A 13,095-nucleotide genomic window follows, 5' to 3' on the forward strand; every position below is an offset into this window, starting at 1 on the left:
GTCCTCATGTATGACCCAGAACCCATTTGCCAAGCTATAATAAGTTTTTTTTAAAGACTTAAAAAAAAGAAAAAGACAACATATGGTTTGATTAGAGAAAATCCCTTAAAAATAATTTGTTTTTCAGTTGTTATTGAGACTATCTACAGTAGAATTTATACCAATTCCAGTTTCTGCAGTTTGGTGACACTGATTAGTCCTGGGGTTGTGTAACCGCTTTGCTCTCACCCTCCCTAGCTGTTCCTTCATTAGCATAAATAACTTCACTGAGCCCAAAGCTTCCCAATCTTTTGACTTGCTGCTGTCAATTTGATACTATATAAATCGTCAAAGAGAACAACGATCAAGGCAGACATTCCTTACTAGGCTGAACAACTGTTTTAAAAAATCCTCAGGATTATTTTGGTTCAAAGATGATCTCAGGGCAACGCTGTCAGGAGAGGCGTTTCCCTGGAGGACATCATGCTTGGTGAAGGAAAGGGACAGTGAAAAAGAGGAAGACCTTTCACAAAATGGACTGACACGGTGGCTGCTTCAATGGGCTCAAGAACAATGTAAGAGCGGCACGGGACCAGGTCTGTTGTACCTAGGGTCGCTATGAGTCGGAACCAGCTCAGTGGCACCTAACAACATTCCTGACTCTCCTCGCTCAGTTGCTCCAGGTAGTTAGAGACCAGTTGTTGTGGCTGCAGTAATGGGCCAAACGTAACAACTATGAGGACAGAGCAGGACCAGGCGGTCTCCTTCTGTTGTACACAGCGTCACTGAGTCAACAGTTTTGATGACACTTAACAACCCTTCCCCCCAAGAACTGACTAGCTCCTTGATTTGCACCAGTCCTCAAGGTGGCAGGGACTCAGATTTAAAGCTTGGGGGAGACTCAAATAGTGCTCTTTTTCAATTTTTACTTCAGGGAACAAAAAGGACGTCTGAAGGAACCAAATCAGAGGTGTAGGGCAGATGAGGTAAGTTTCTCAATGAAAGGCTTGTAAGAACAGGCCATTTCACTGGGGGGGGGGGGAGAGGGATGCTTGGCACAACCTTTCTGGGCTATTTTTCATCAATGCAGTTTTCAATCTATTTAAAACGTTTTCCTCTTAAGCCCCCATGATCACCCTGAGCCCTTCAAGAACGTCTACTATGATCATCCTTTCGGAATGCCAGCCCAGAAACACCTTGACTTTCTGAGCTGACCTCTCAGACTAGAGTAGCCCTGCAGATCCTCGTGTAAGTCATTGTGTTCATGGGACCTTATTCTTTGGATCATATTGGTCAATCTGAGACCCGTGCCTGGTTATGGTTCCACATTGCTCAAAAGCCTGGCAACAGTGCTGGAAAGATCAGCCTTCCAGCAGCTAGGCTTCATGCACTGCTTTGGCACCAATCAAGCGGAAAGCTTGTAGAGGTCAAGAAGTTCACCTGAAATGGAAAACAGCGACCATGTGAGAGCCCCACCTCTGAGGCTATCGGACCAATGGAAAGTCTATGGTCCTCTACCAATTTCTGGACTTGAGCCAAAGTTTCTTCATTCGTTGAGATTGACAGTCTTTCCTCTCTTGGCTCATCGTTAAGGTCTTCTTGACCTTCCTTAAAATGCTTTCATGTGAGGCAGAATTCTAGTAAACATGTTGCAAAGTTTTGATTTGGGAAGATGTCCATTTGAGGTTTGCTAAGAATTTGATAATTAGTCCTGACCTCAAAATTACATTTTCCCATAGTACAAAAAGTACTTTTAAAAATTTTGAAGGTATGTTAATGATACTAAGACAAGTGTATTACTGAGAGAATTTGTCTGCAGTCGTCCACTGCCCAGAGACATGTTTAAATACATGGCTTGGAATAAACCCATGTGTGCGTGAACTGGAAACCTAGTAGCAACTGTAGTACATACAGGTCCTAGAGCTGCATCAGCAGTCATGCGCTCACCAGGGAGGGCAGGGCATGCTTTGGATGCACAATGTCTAGGTTGGCAGTCTATAAGCACTCCAGCATATACATAACCACCCCCACCCTGTTTTCCCATCTGAAAATTGGGCCTGAATCAATGGGTCACTGTGAAGACTACTATTAGGTTAAATGTTGAGCTGTTTCCATCTCCCTCTGATTCTGCTCAACGCTTTTATTTCTTCATGGCACACGCTACTCTCTGAAGTTGTTTGCAGGCGGCGGCATCACTGTTTAGACACCCTACCAGAAAGTAAGCAGCAGGAGTTTTATTTGTCTTGTTCACTTTATCCTATGTACTTATGCTATGTGGGACATTAAAGGTACTTGCTTAATGTTGAATGACTAGTAATCACTGACACTGAGCACTTATTTATAGAAGGACTAATACTTAAGAGCATTAACTAACGCTGCATTTGTATTTGACATGCTTAGTTGGCATCATCCCTAGCACTAAACCAAAATTCACTGGGTCCATTTAACTCATGGTGACTGTATAGGGCTTCTAAGGCTGTAAACCATTCCAGAAGCAGAATCATCTCCTCTGATAGAGGGCTGCTGAATTTGAACCACGGAACCTTGCAGTTGGCAGTCTAACACTTACTAGTTAGGTCTCAATAAATGACAGCCATTAATACCAACTCCAGTTATTACTGTGACGGTAACAAATATTCAACAGGAATGGGAGTTAAGTCCTACAGACACAGAACTAGATCTCATATCTCAAGAGCTGGTTTCTAAGGTCCATTTTCTCCTCGGCTCCAGCCAGTATTGACAGAAAACACAGGGAAATGTCTCGTTGCTCTATTAGTCCCTACTTCACCAGTTTCTCAAACAGTCTGATATGAACTGCATACAGTAAATATATAGCCGTATCTCCTCATTGCACAGCTAATTTTTAGCTTAAATACAGTGAAAAAGCCAAAACATGCGAGGCTAGAATAGGGAGGTATTGATCCTGTCATACCTCTTTGTGCCTCTGGCCCTCAGTCCTTTGGAAAATTTCACACGGGTAACAGAAGTCACACCTGCGTCTTACTTTTAAGGTAGTAAATCCACAGGGTTTGATCGAAAACACACAACACAGCACTCCAGGCACTCCAGGAGTTCACCCACTGAGCGCAGGCTAGTGAGAAAGCTTCCCTCTACGCTGCGTCTTCTTCCACTTGATATATAAAGGTATCATATATTAGCATTTGGAGATGCAAAAGCAAAACCAAGCAGCTTTTAAAAGCACTGCATACTTTTAATCTCACGTAAGAATTCAACCGCTTAAAACCCTCACAAGAAGGATTCGAGAAAAGCTGAATGTGCTTCAACACTGCCAGTCTGTATTTCATGAGGTATCTTATGCCAGTATCTATACTAAACCATATCTGATGGCAAACGGGCTTTCACCGAGGGCTGGAGAACATTGTGAACCACATCACCGCCCTCTGTCCCTTTAGAACAGCTGGAGACAATGGACTATGTTTGACATGACAGCAGGGAAAGGCCACGAACGAAAGTCCTAATCAGGGACTCAGAGCCAAGCACACTTGCCAAGAAAGCAAAGCAGATTCCACCTCCGCTGGCGGGCAGGCCCTCACATTCTGCTCTAACCATGTGAAGCGGCAGGCCTTTGCTCTCCCCGCCCCCAGGCCGTTATGATATTTGGGGTGGACAGAGAATAGCAACACCAGCAGCTTTTCAAGGAGTGTTGTTGTCTTTTTAAATAGAGCTTCCATGTTTAGACCTAACACCGAAAAGAAAAATAGCCGGAATTAGAGATTTCTTTTAGCACAATACACTGAAAATTACAAGTTTAAGCACTGGTAGCTAGGGGTGAGGGGGGGAAGGGGGATCACACCACATGACTTCTCAGTGAGTCACACAGTACAGGTTTGTCTATTAGTGAGAGCATCCACCAGCAATGGAATTAGGTAGTCCAGTTGTGTCAGAAGAAGGCAAATCACACTGACCCTTCCGCATTTGTCACAGCAGTAGCAGGATTGGCACACAAAAAAAACTGTAGTAGCTTACAAGAAAGAAACATTAACAGAGTTTTTTTTTTGAGGTTAGTCAAAGAGGAAAATGTTTGAAACCCTAAATATAACTCATTTTCGGAAGGTACATTAGTTTAAAGGGCTGGAGGTGGGTGGGTGGGTATGTATGGCAAAAGTAATCACAGCAGTAACTGCAACAGCTCTGGATTTCTAGCGCAGATCCACAACGTTCAGGCAACAGCAAGGAGTTGTTCTTTCTGAAATGAGGCTCACACTGATGTAACTATGTAAGAACAAAAATTAAGTCTTCAGGCCGAGATGGATACTTTCACGAGAAGATAATACAAGATAACACAGACCTCCACACAAAGGGCTTCTAGGTAATGTACATTATGTAACACCCCTCCATCTGCCAGGATTAGCTCTTCTTCCCATGGAATACCACTAAAAGGTCTTATACAAATGAGAGAGGCAGGCACTGCTGCTCTGAGAAGGCACTGTCATCTGTGTCACTAAACACTAGCCTGCTGACTCCAACCGAACAACCTTCAAACCACACTGGACTTGTTTCTTGAGGTCCAACGATCTTTAAAAAGGGACATGCATGTAGTATTTCTTCCCTCCGGAGTTCTTCGAGGCAGCATGTTGGCACTGTGGGACAGGCCTGGGACCATGATTCACACCCACTAAGCACTCCATGGGAGAAAGACGAGGCTGTCTTGGTCTAGCTCATCATGGCGGTCCTATGCACAATGGAACGAAACATCAACCTGTCCTGGGCAATCCTCATCATTATTCTTATGTTTGTGCCCACTGCTGCAGCCACTGTGCCAATCCTTTCTGTCCAGGGTCTTCCTCTATTTCGCTGCTCCTCCACTTTACCGAGCACGGCGTCCTTCTCCAGGGATGGGTCTCTCCTGACCACATGCCCAAAGGGTGCGAGACAGAGGCTCGCCATCTCTGTTTCCAAGGAGCATTCTGGCTTCACTTTTTCCAAGACAGATTGGTTTGCTCTGACAGCCCACGGTACTTTCAGTATTCTTCCCCAGCATCATAGTTCAAAAACATTGGTTCTTCTTTGCTCTTCCTTATTCATTGTCCCAACTTTCACTTGCATATGAGACAACTGAAAATACCATGGTTTGGGTCAGGAGCACCTTAAGACTTCAAAGTAACATCCTTGCTCTTCAACCTTTTAGAGGTCTTGTAAAGCAGACTGATCTCTTGACTGCTGCCTTCATGATCATTAACTGTGGATCCAAGCAAGATGAGATATTGGTCAACGTCCATGTGTTCACCACTTATGATGCTACCCACTGGTCCAGTTGGGAGGATTTCTGTTGTCTTTGCACTAAGTTGTAATACATAATGAAGGCTGCAATCCTTGCTCTTCATCAGCAAGTGCTTCAAGTCCTCTTTACTTTCAGCAAGCAAAGTTGGGGCATCTGCATATCTGGTTGTTAATAAGCCTTCCTGCAGTCCTGATGCTGCACTCTCCATATAATCAAACTTCTTTATTTGCTCAACATACAGATTGAATAATTATGAGAAAATAAAACCCTGATGCACACCTTTCCTGAATTTTCAATCATGCATTATTCCTTTGTTCTGTTCACACAACTGTCCATGTAGTTTCTGCATTCAGTACTGTATGACTGCAATAAATCACAATCGCCTTAAAGCTAGGGGTTGGGTAGTAATTGCTTTTGATTCAATTATTTTGAAACAAGATTTAAATGGATTGTATATTATTAACCCTTGTGGAACAAATGCATTCGTGGCTCCCAAGCAAATAGTCCAAAATAACAAGTATATAAAAATACAAGGATGTTATTTTGGTGAGAGCAACTTCAGATTACTGCAAGCTACAAGAAGGCAGGTAGTTTGTATTGAAAAGGGCCAGAGACCCTCATAGAGGGGTTTAGGAGAGGAGATGGGTCAGTCAGGGTGCGAGGTAGTACCGATGAAGAGCACAGCTTTCCCCCAGATCCTGGATGCTTCCTCCCCCCAACTGCCATGGTCCGAATTCTACCTTGCAGGGCTGGATGGGGCAGAGGTTGTACACTGGTACATATGAGGGCTGGAGGCACAGGGAATCCAGGGTGGATGATACCTTCAGGACCAAGGGTGTGAGGGGCGATGCTGGGAGAGTGTAGGGTGAGTGGGTTGGAAAGGTGGAACTGATTACAGGGATCCACATGTGACCTCCTCCCTGGGAGAGGGACGGCAGAGAAAGGGGGAAGGGAGACTCCGGATAGAGCAAGATATGACAAAATAACGATGTATAAATTACAAAGGGCACATGAGGGAGGGGGCAGCGGGGAGGGAGGGGAAAAAAAAGAGGACCTGATGCAAAGGGCTTAAGTGGAGAGCAAATGCTTTGAGAATGATTGGGGCAGGGAATATATGGATGTGCTTTATACAATTGATGTATGTATATGTATGGATTGTGATAAGAGTTGTATGAGTCCCTAATAAAATGTAAAAAAAGAAAAAAAAGGGCCAGAGAGATCTAAGAAATACTTTCTAAAGAATAAAATAACAAAATAAGCCCATTCTGTATAACTAGTGCAAGAGATCATACAACAGTTGAACTCACCTGACAGCACGTCCAAAGTCCCTAAAATCCTTGTTTCTACGGAGTATTCTGGGTACACTTTCCCAAGACATATGTTTGTTCTTTGGTCAATTTATGATACATTCCATTTTCTTTGAATTATGACAACAGCATAGTTAGTTCAAAGGCATCAATTCTCCTTATTCACGACCGCTTCCACATGTATATGCAGCAACAGAAAATGCCGTGTGTGCATTAGTCCTCAAAGGGACATCTTTGCTTTTTAAAAATTCTTTCAAGAGGTCTTTTGCTGCACATTTGCCAATGTAATGCGTTGTTTGACTTAACTGCTGCTTCCACGTGTGTGGCCTGTGGATCCAAATAAAATGAAATCCTTGACAAATTTAGTCTTTTCTCAATTTATCATGGTGCCGTTTACCGGTCCAGTTGTGAGGAGTCTTACTTTATGTTGAGATGTAATCTAAAATGATGGCTATAGTCCTTGGTCTTCATCAGTAAGTGCTTTTTAGGGCAGCACCGCACCCCTTTTTCTCACGGAAACAAGGGTGCATGCAACACAAGCAGTGAACAAGCAAGACGCAATGTTCAAGCAACATATGCTGGTGGCAGAGAAACAGTGGCAGCAGAAGCAAACAAACAGGAAATCAATGCAGACAGCTCACAAAGTTTCCTGGTCCATTAGGGAGATGATCAACTTTAGGCTGGGACTTGCTGGAGGAGTGGGGCACTAGCTGTAGAGCTAAAGGACCTTTGTGACCCCTGCTCAAAAGGGCAGGGGCCAGGTAAATAGGTCAAGGGCGGATTGAATCCTGAACATTTCGGAAACTGAATTGCAGCCTATTACCTTCCTAATAAGCCCACAATGTTCTGTGTGGCCAATGTCACGAATTATCAAACCCTGCAGAGAAGTAGAGAGTGCTGGCAGCGAGTCGATGCCGACTCATAAAGATGCAACACGGCAGAGTAGAGCTGGCCCTGTGAGTTTCCAAGACAGAATATTTTACGGAAGTAGGAAACCCAATCTCTTTCTCCTGAACAACAGGTCAATTTAAAACCAAGCAGTGCGAGTCCTCCATCTTTCTATTTTGTTTGAGCTAATTGATGTCTCCTGCCATTCTGTACACGTGTAAAGTTAAAGACTAGTTTTTCTAGTTCTGTAAAGAAGGCTGTTAGAATCTTTACCTGGATTGCACTGAACCTATAGATTGCTGTAGGTAGTATTAATATTTTACCATTAAGCATTCCAACCCATGTACATGGAACATCTTTCTATTTATTTAAGTCTTCTCAAATATTGTTCACTAGTGCTTCACACTTTTCATTTGCAGATGGCCTTCATGTTTCTGGCTAGATGTACTCTTGAGTGTTTTATTCTTAGATGTTATTGCAAATAGAGGTATTTTCTTAATTTCTCTTTCAGATTTCCCAACTATAGAAACCAAATTCTTTATTTGTTGACCTGCATCTTTGCTAAATCTATTAGCTTTAGAAGTTTGCTTGTGAACACTGGGATTTTCTATATAGAGGATCATATCATCACTGAAATTTTTATAGCAACAACTTTACAATCTAATTTTTCTTATTTATGTTGTTTTCCTACTAAACGGCAGGGTACTTAGAACATGTTCTACAGTAGGCACTCAAACTTGTTAAAACAAAGACCTGGCAACATATAAATATAGTTTATTTTATCATGTATCCAATTCTCCGAGTCATCTTTTTAAAAAATTCAGATCACACAAACTTCACTGTAAGTGTAAGAACATTACATTTGGAGTCCAATTTTCTCTAGCTTAAAAATCTAATCTTGAGTTTCAGAAATGTCCTATGAATGATTCACTCTCCTTCTGAAAAAACCAGTCCCTTGCTCATTTTGCAGAACTTGAAAAGGAAAAAGTCTGGTTCTTCTTAGAGAGAGAGTATCTTGTTAAGTTTGGAAACCTTGAACAGTTAGAAAGCTTTTATTTTTTAAAGTTGTGTTGTTAAGCTATTGTAATAAAACTGTTCTCTTGCTTAAGCAAGATGAGTCAGAAGTACTGTTGGCCACCTACCTTCAGAGCTGTGTGTTGAGTCAATTTAAGCATTCCATGGAAATAATAAAACCACAAATAAGACAAGGGAGGCGCTGAGCGCAAGTTGCTCTAAAGCAGCAGTTCCCAACCTGTGGGTCACGACCCCTTTGCGGGGTGGAACCACCCTTCCACAGGGGTTGCCTGATTCAGAACAGAAGCAAAATTACAGTGATGGAGTAGCAACGAAAATAATTTTATGGCTGAGGGCTTACCACCACATGAGGAAGTGTATGCAAGGGTTGCAGCATTAAGAAGGTTGAGAGCCACTGCTCCAAAGGACGGCAAATCCATTTTTCTCCAAATGGGGAAAAGACAACTGGAAAGATTTTCAACTGTTACCTAACATTTTATTATCTTTCCTTATTCGGCCAATCAATGGTTTAGAGCTGGAAACTTAGAAAAACAAATGCAGATCAATTAAGTATTTGAAATGTTTTTATTAGATGTAAAAATCACAGTTAAAGAAAATCTTAAATGAAGCATTTGTTGTTGTTTTAATTTGAAGTTACCATGAAAATTCCTAACTTTCATGGAGATAATAACCTGTATGATTAGCAAAGAATACTCCTTTCTGTGGTTCTCATCAAAAGCCCAACTGCTCAGTTCCCCACAAGAGACCTTAACCAAGACTCATCGATGCAATGGCAATTTCCCAAGAACAGAAGAAATGACAACTCACCTCTAGCTCTGCAAGTCCGAGTCCACAGACCAAGGGCAAATGTCACAACCAGTGCCCATTCCCTTTCAAAATTTATCCCGATTCATCAGCAATTATGACTGAGTTCTGCGCCAAGGAAAATGGATTCTGTGCTTCGAAAGCTTCCATTGACCCTGAGCAAGGTCATGTGACTCTTACATCCAAGTGAAAGGTAAGTTGTTCAATCAGAATTCAAAGAATAACATCTGTTCAAAAGAGGCTTACCGTATGTCGCAAATTAGATTTTGGTAGGAATGCACGTTTTCAATCTTTAATAAGTGTAATTTGAAACAATAAACATGAAATGCAGTCACACCAGCTTTGTGGTTCTTTGTGCTGAGCTAGTTACTGTGGTGGTGAGATGTCTTAATGCGCTCTTCTTATCACAATCCCTCACATGCTATATTATAACTATGGCCTCTGTTACATGTTCAGCTGCAATCCAGAGATCAGTAGTCAGAACCACCAGCTGCTCCTCGGGAGAAAGACGGGGAGAGAGTCTCTGAAACCCACGGGCAATCTGCCCTGTCCTACAGGGTCGCTATGAACAGGCAACAACTTGATCGATGGCTGCGAAGTCTAAGTTTTGATACTTAGATTCCCACTGGGGAGGAAGTTCTCTACTATGCAAATGGCACGATTAAGGTGGGGTATGTTCTGACTCTCCACCTTATTAGGGGATGTGAGTGACATCATCACCCTTTGTTTCCTTGGAGGTATTAAAAAATACCCCAAAACACAAACCAAACTTACTGCCATCAATTCGATTCATAATGACCCTAAAGAACAGAGTAGAACAGCCCCATTGGGTTTCTGAGTTGGGGTACAGGAGCAGACAGTCTCATCTTTTTCCTGCAGAGACGGGTGGATTTGAACCCGACCTGGTGGTTAGCAACTCAGTGCATCGCCCACTACACCAGATCTCACACCTCCATGTCTCAGAAGCAGGAAGCCGCCAATGGAGGACATTCAAGATCTCTATCTGATGGGGCAGAGGCTGAGACCACACCATGCTAGGAGCAGAAGCTGAGACAAGGATGTCAGGAGATAATGCAGAGGAGCAGCAACACCAAGACTGGAAGACTGGGAGGCAAAACAGTGGACTGGCTCCTTCCTGGCCCAGAGGCAGAAGCCAAGGGATCACATGGTTGAGAGGCTGAGGACCAGTGAGACTGGCTACTGCTTGAGGGGAGGCTCTTCTGTGGCCCAGTGACTGTATCCTTACAGTGTTTACAGTATACTGGTAGTGATGTGTGATAATCTGTTAAGTTCCCTAATAACTTCCATAATTGCAAGTTTTGTCTGTGAGTTCTGTGTGGTCACCACAAACCCTGAAGAAAAGTAGTGTCATGGAGAAACATTTAATACCAGAATAGGGAAAGAAAGATGGAGAGTAGAAGCTTACTTAACTTGTATGGGGTTAGGATTCTTCTTTTTCCTCTGTAGCCAGAGAAGGTTAAATATAGGCCCCTGTACCATTTCTACTAAAGTCAAGATCACCTGCAGAACACAGTCACACAGTCAATGTAGATTATGAACGATGACAGTGTTAAGATACACAGAAAATGCCTAGGTACTCCAGGTAATTAAGGCCTTAAGAAATAAACCTCAATGAAACCACAGTCTACAACTAAAAGTAGTTCTCTTAGTTTCGAACCCAGATTTCAGTTTATTCTGGGACTACTTTAAAAGAAACCACCTCCCTCAATAGTTTGTTTCATTTCTACCACTACTTATTTTCCTTCCCAAGACTCCACTGTCTTATGAGTAAAATGACAGGCAGAAGTGAAATGGAATTTTACAAAATCTGCTCCAGTGTTTACTTTCACTTTAGAGCACATGGTACACTGACCCCTTTAAAGCAATTGTTAGCAAGAAATGATGTGCACGATGAGGGCAGGTGAGCCCCTGAAACTATGCCTTGAGATAATCTTTGCGCCTTAAAGCAAAAATATACCCCGAAGTCTTCTTAAAACTAAGTTTAGCTTATCTAGTAAAAATATTCTGCCTTGAGCATTATGATTTCAAGATCTACCTATAAGACATCAAATTGACAACAGCAACTAGAAAGATTAGACAGGAACCTTGGGTGAGGGGCAGTGAATTAGACAGGAACCTTGGGTGAGGGGCAGTGAATTTATGTTCACGGGAAAGAACGACTTAGAAGACAAGAATCGTCGCACAATTTGAATAAGTAATTACTGTTACTGGACTGTACAAATGGAACCTGTTGGGTTGGTGTATGTATGTAGATTCTCAAGGAAATAAAGAACATTAAAAAGTACATGTCAATTCTTGAGCCAGGTCAATCCAGGGCCTGGAATTCATTCTCTGGTTTCCAGTCAAGAGAGACTGTTAAGTTTCCTTTCTCCTTCCCCAGAAGAACAAATAAGAACCCTAACATCTATTATCAGGGAGTTATACTACCAAAAAGCAAAAGGAACTGAAGGTTAAGGGTAGGAGCAGGGGAACAGCTAAAGGTGAAAGTGGAAATAGCATTCATTTTTTAAAAAAATATGCAAACAAAATAGAGTTATTACTACTAATTTCTATATATGGGGTTTAACTATGACTAAAGAACTTGGTCTTTGTTTCCTGAGATAACCTTAACAATCTTGAAATTTCCCTGTAATTAAGTCTTAGGAGCCTTGGAAGATTAGAGTTAAACATTAGGCTAATAACAAGGTTGATAGTTCAAGCCCACAGCTGTTAATGGAGAAATGTGAGGTGTTTGTTTCCAAAAAGGATTTAGTCTTGGCAACCCTGATGAAGGCTTGTCATATGTATGCAGGGTCACTAGGAGCAGGAATCCATTCAAAGGTGACATGTCTTCATTATCTATGAGAACTCAAGACCACACCTGAGGGCTTCAGCTAATGAGGTGATTTGGGGAGGGCCTGGTCATACTAGAAAGACCCATCATTTGCTATCAGCCAAAATAAAGGGTGAGGGGGGCTGGAGACTGAACTAAACCACATAGGCACTGCTTGACCTAAGTAGGGGGGATCTCATAGAAACTCTGGATGAGATTCCAACATAAAAATTCTGGACATGGAAGCTCAGTGAGATTCTTGGTTGGTGACATTCATGCACAGGAGAGTTGTGTATTCTTTGGGACATGTAAGTGGTAGAAACACCCCCAGATTATGCCTTAATTTGTACCTCTCTTGCAATAAATCTAATCCTAAATTTATGTTTTCCCAAGGTTTGTACCTTGTCCTAGAGAACTATCAAATCTGAGACAATAATGGGAAACCAGAAAAATTCAGTCAGGAGTTTAAAAGTGTGGGGGGGGGGCCAGGGGGGGGGCAATTTAGACCCCTGGGCTTCTGTATGGCATCCTGGGGAGGTAGACAACCCTTGAATCTAGATCCTGAGTTTATGGTTGGCATTGGGGGGGGGGGGCGCATGTAGGTCAGAAGAGGGGCCAAGAGACTCCCAAGCTTACATATAGCACCCTGCGGGGATAAAAGGCACCACTGAACTTATAACCAGTAGGTTAAAAGTGATGGTACCACGGTGCTTCCAAACTTGCAGCCTAAAGTCTTGGGCACATGCGACAGTCTGGAGACCGCCACCCCTTACCTGTGATTTCATCCAGCTCTGGGGATTAGAAGTAGTAGCCCATTTGCAGCTGGTGTCAAAGAGATTATTTAGAGTTCAATTTGAGGTAAAGGTCTCAGAGATGGTGGACACAGAGAGATTGTTATAGATGGAAGTGGATCCATACCCCACGCCCCCAAAATGTTATAAATCCTAATCTCTCTGTTTATAATCCAACATGGGAATTAATTTTCTCTGTTAAATAGTTTTGTCAGT

General features: G+C 42.5%; 1 protein-coding gene across 1 annotated transcript in view; it reads right to left on the reverse strand.

Annotated features, from left to right (window-relative positions):
* The window catches only part of DCUN1D3 (defective in cullin neddylation 1 domain containing 3), a 57,193-nt gene that overhangs the window by 30,963 nt on the left and 13,135 nt on the right, over positions 1-13,095 (reverse strand). The window lies entirely within an intron of this gene.

This window comes from Tenrec ecaudatus, chromosome 12, assembly GCF_050624435.1.
Source record: "Tenrec ecaudatus isolate mTenEca1 chromosome 12, mTenEca1.hap1, whole genome shotgun sequence".
NCBI classification, from domain to species: domain Eukaryota; kingdom Metazoa; phylum Chordata; class Mammalia; order Afrosoricida; family Tenrecidae; genus Tenrec; species Tenrec ecaudatus.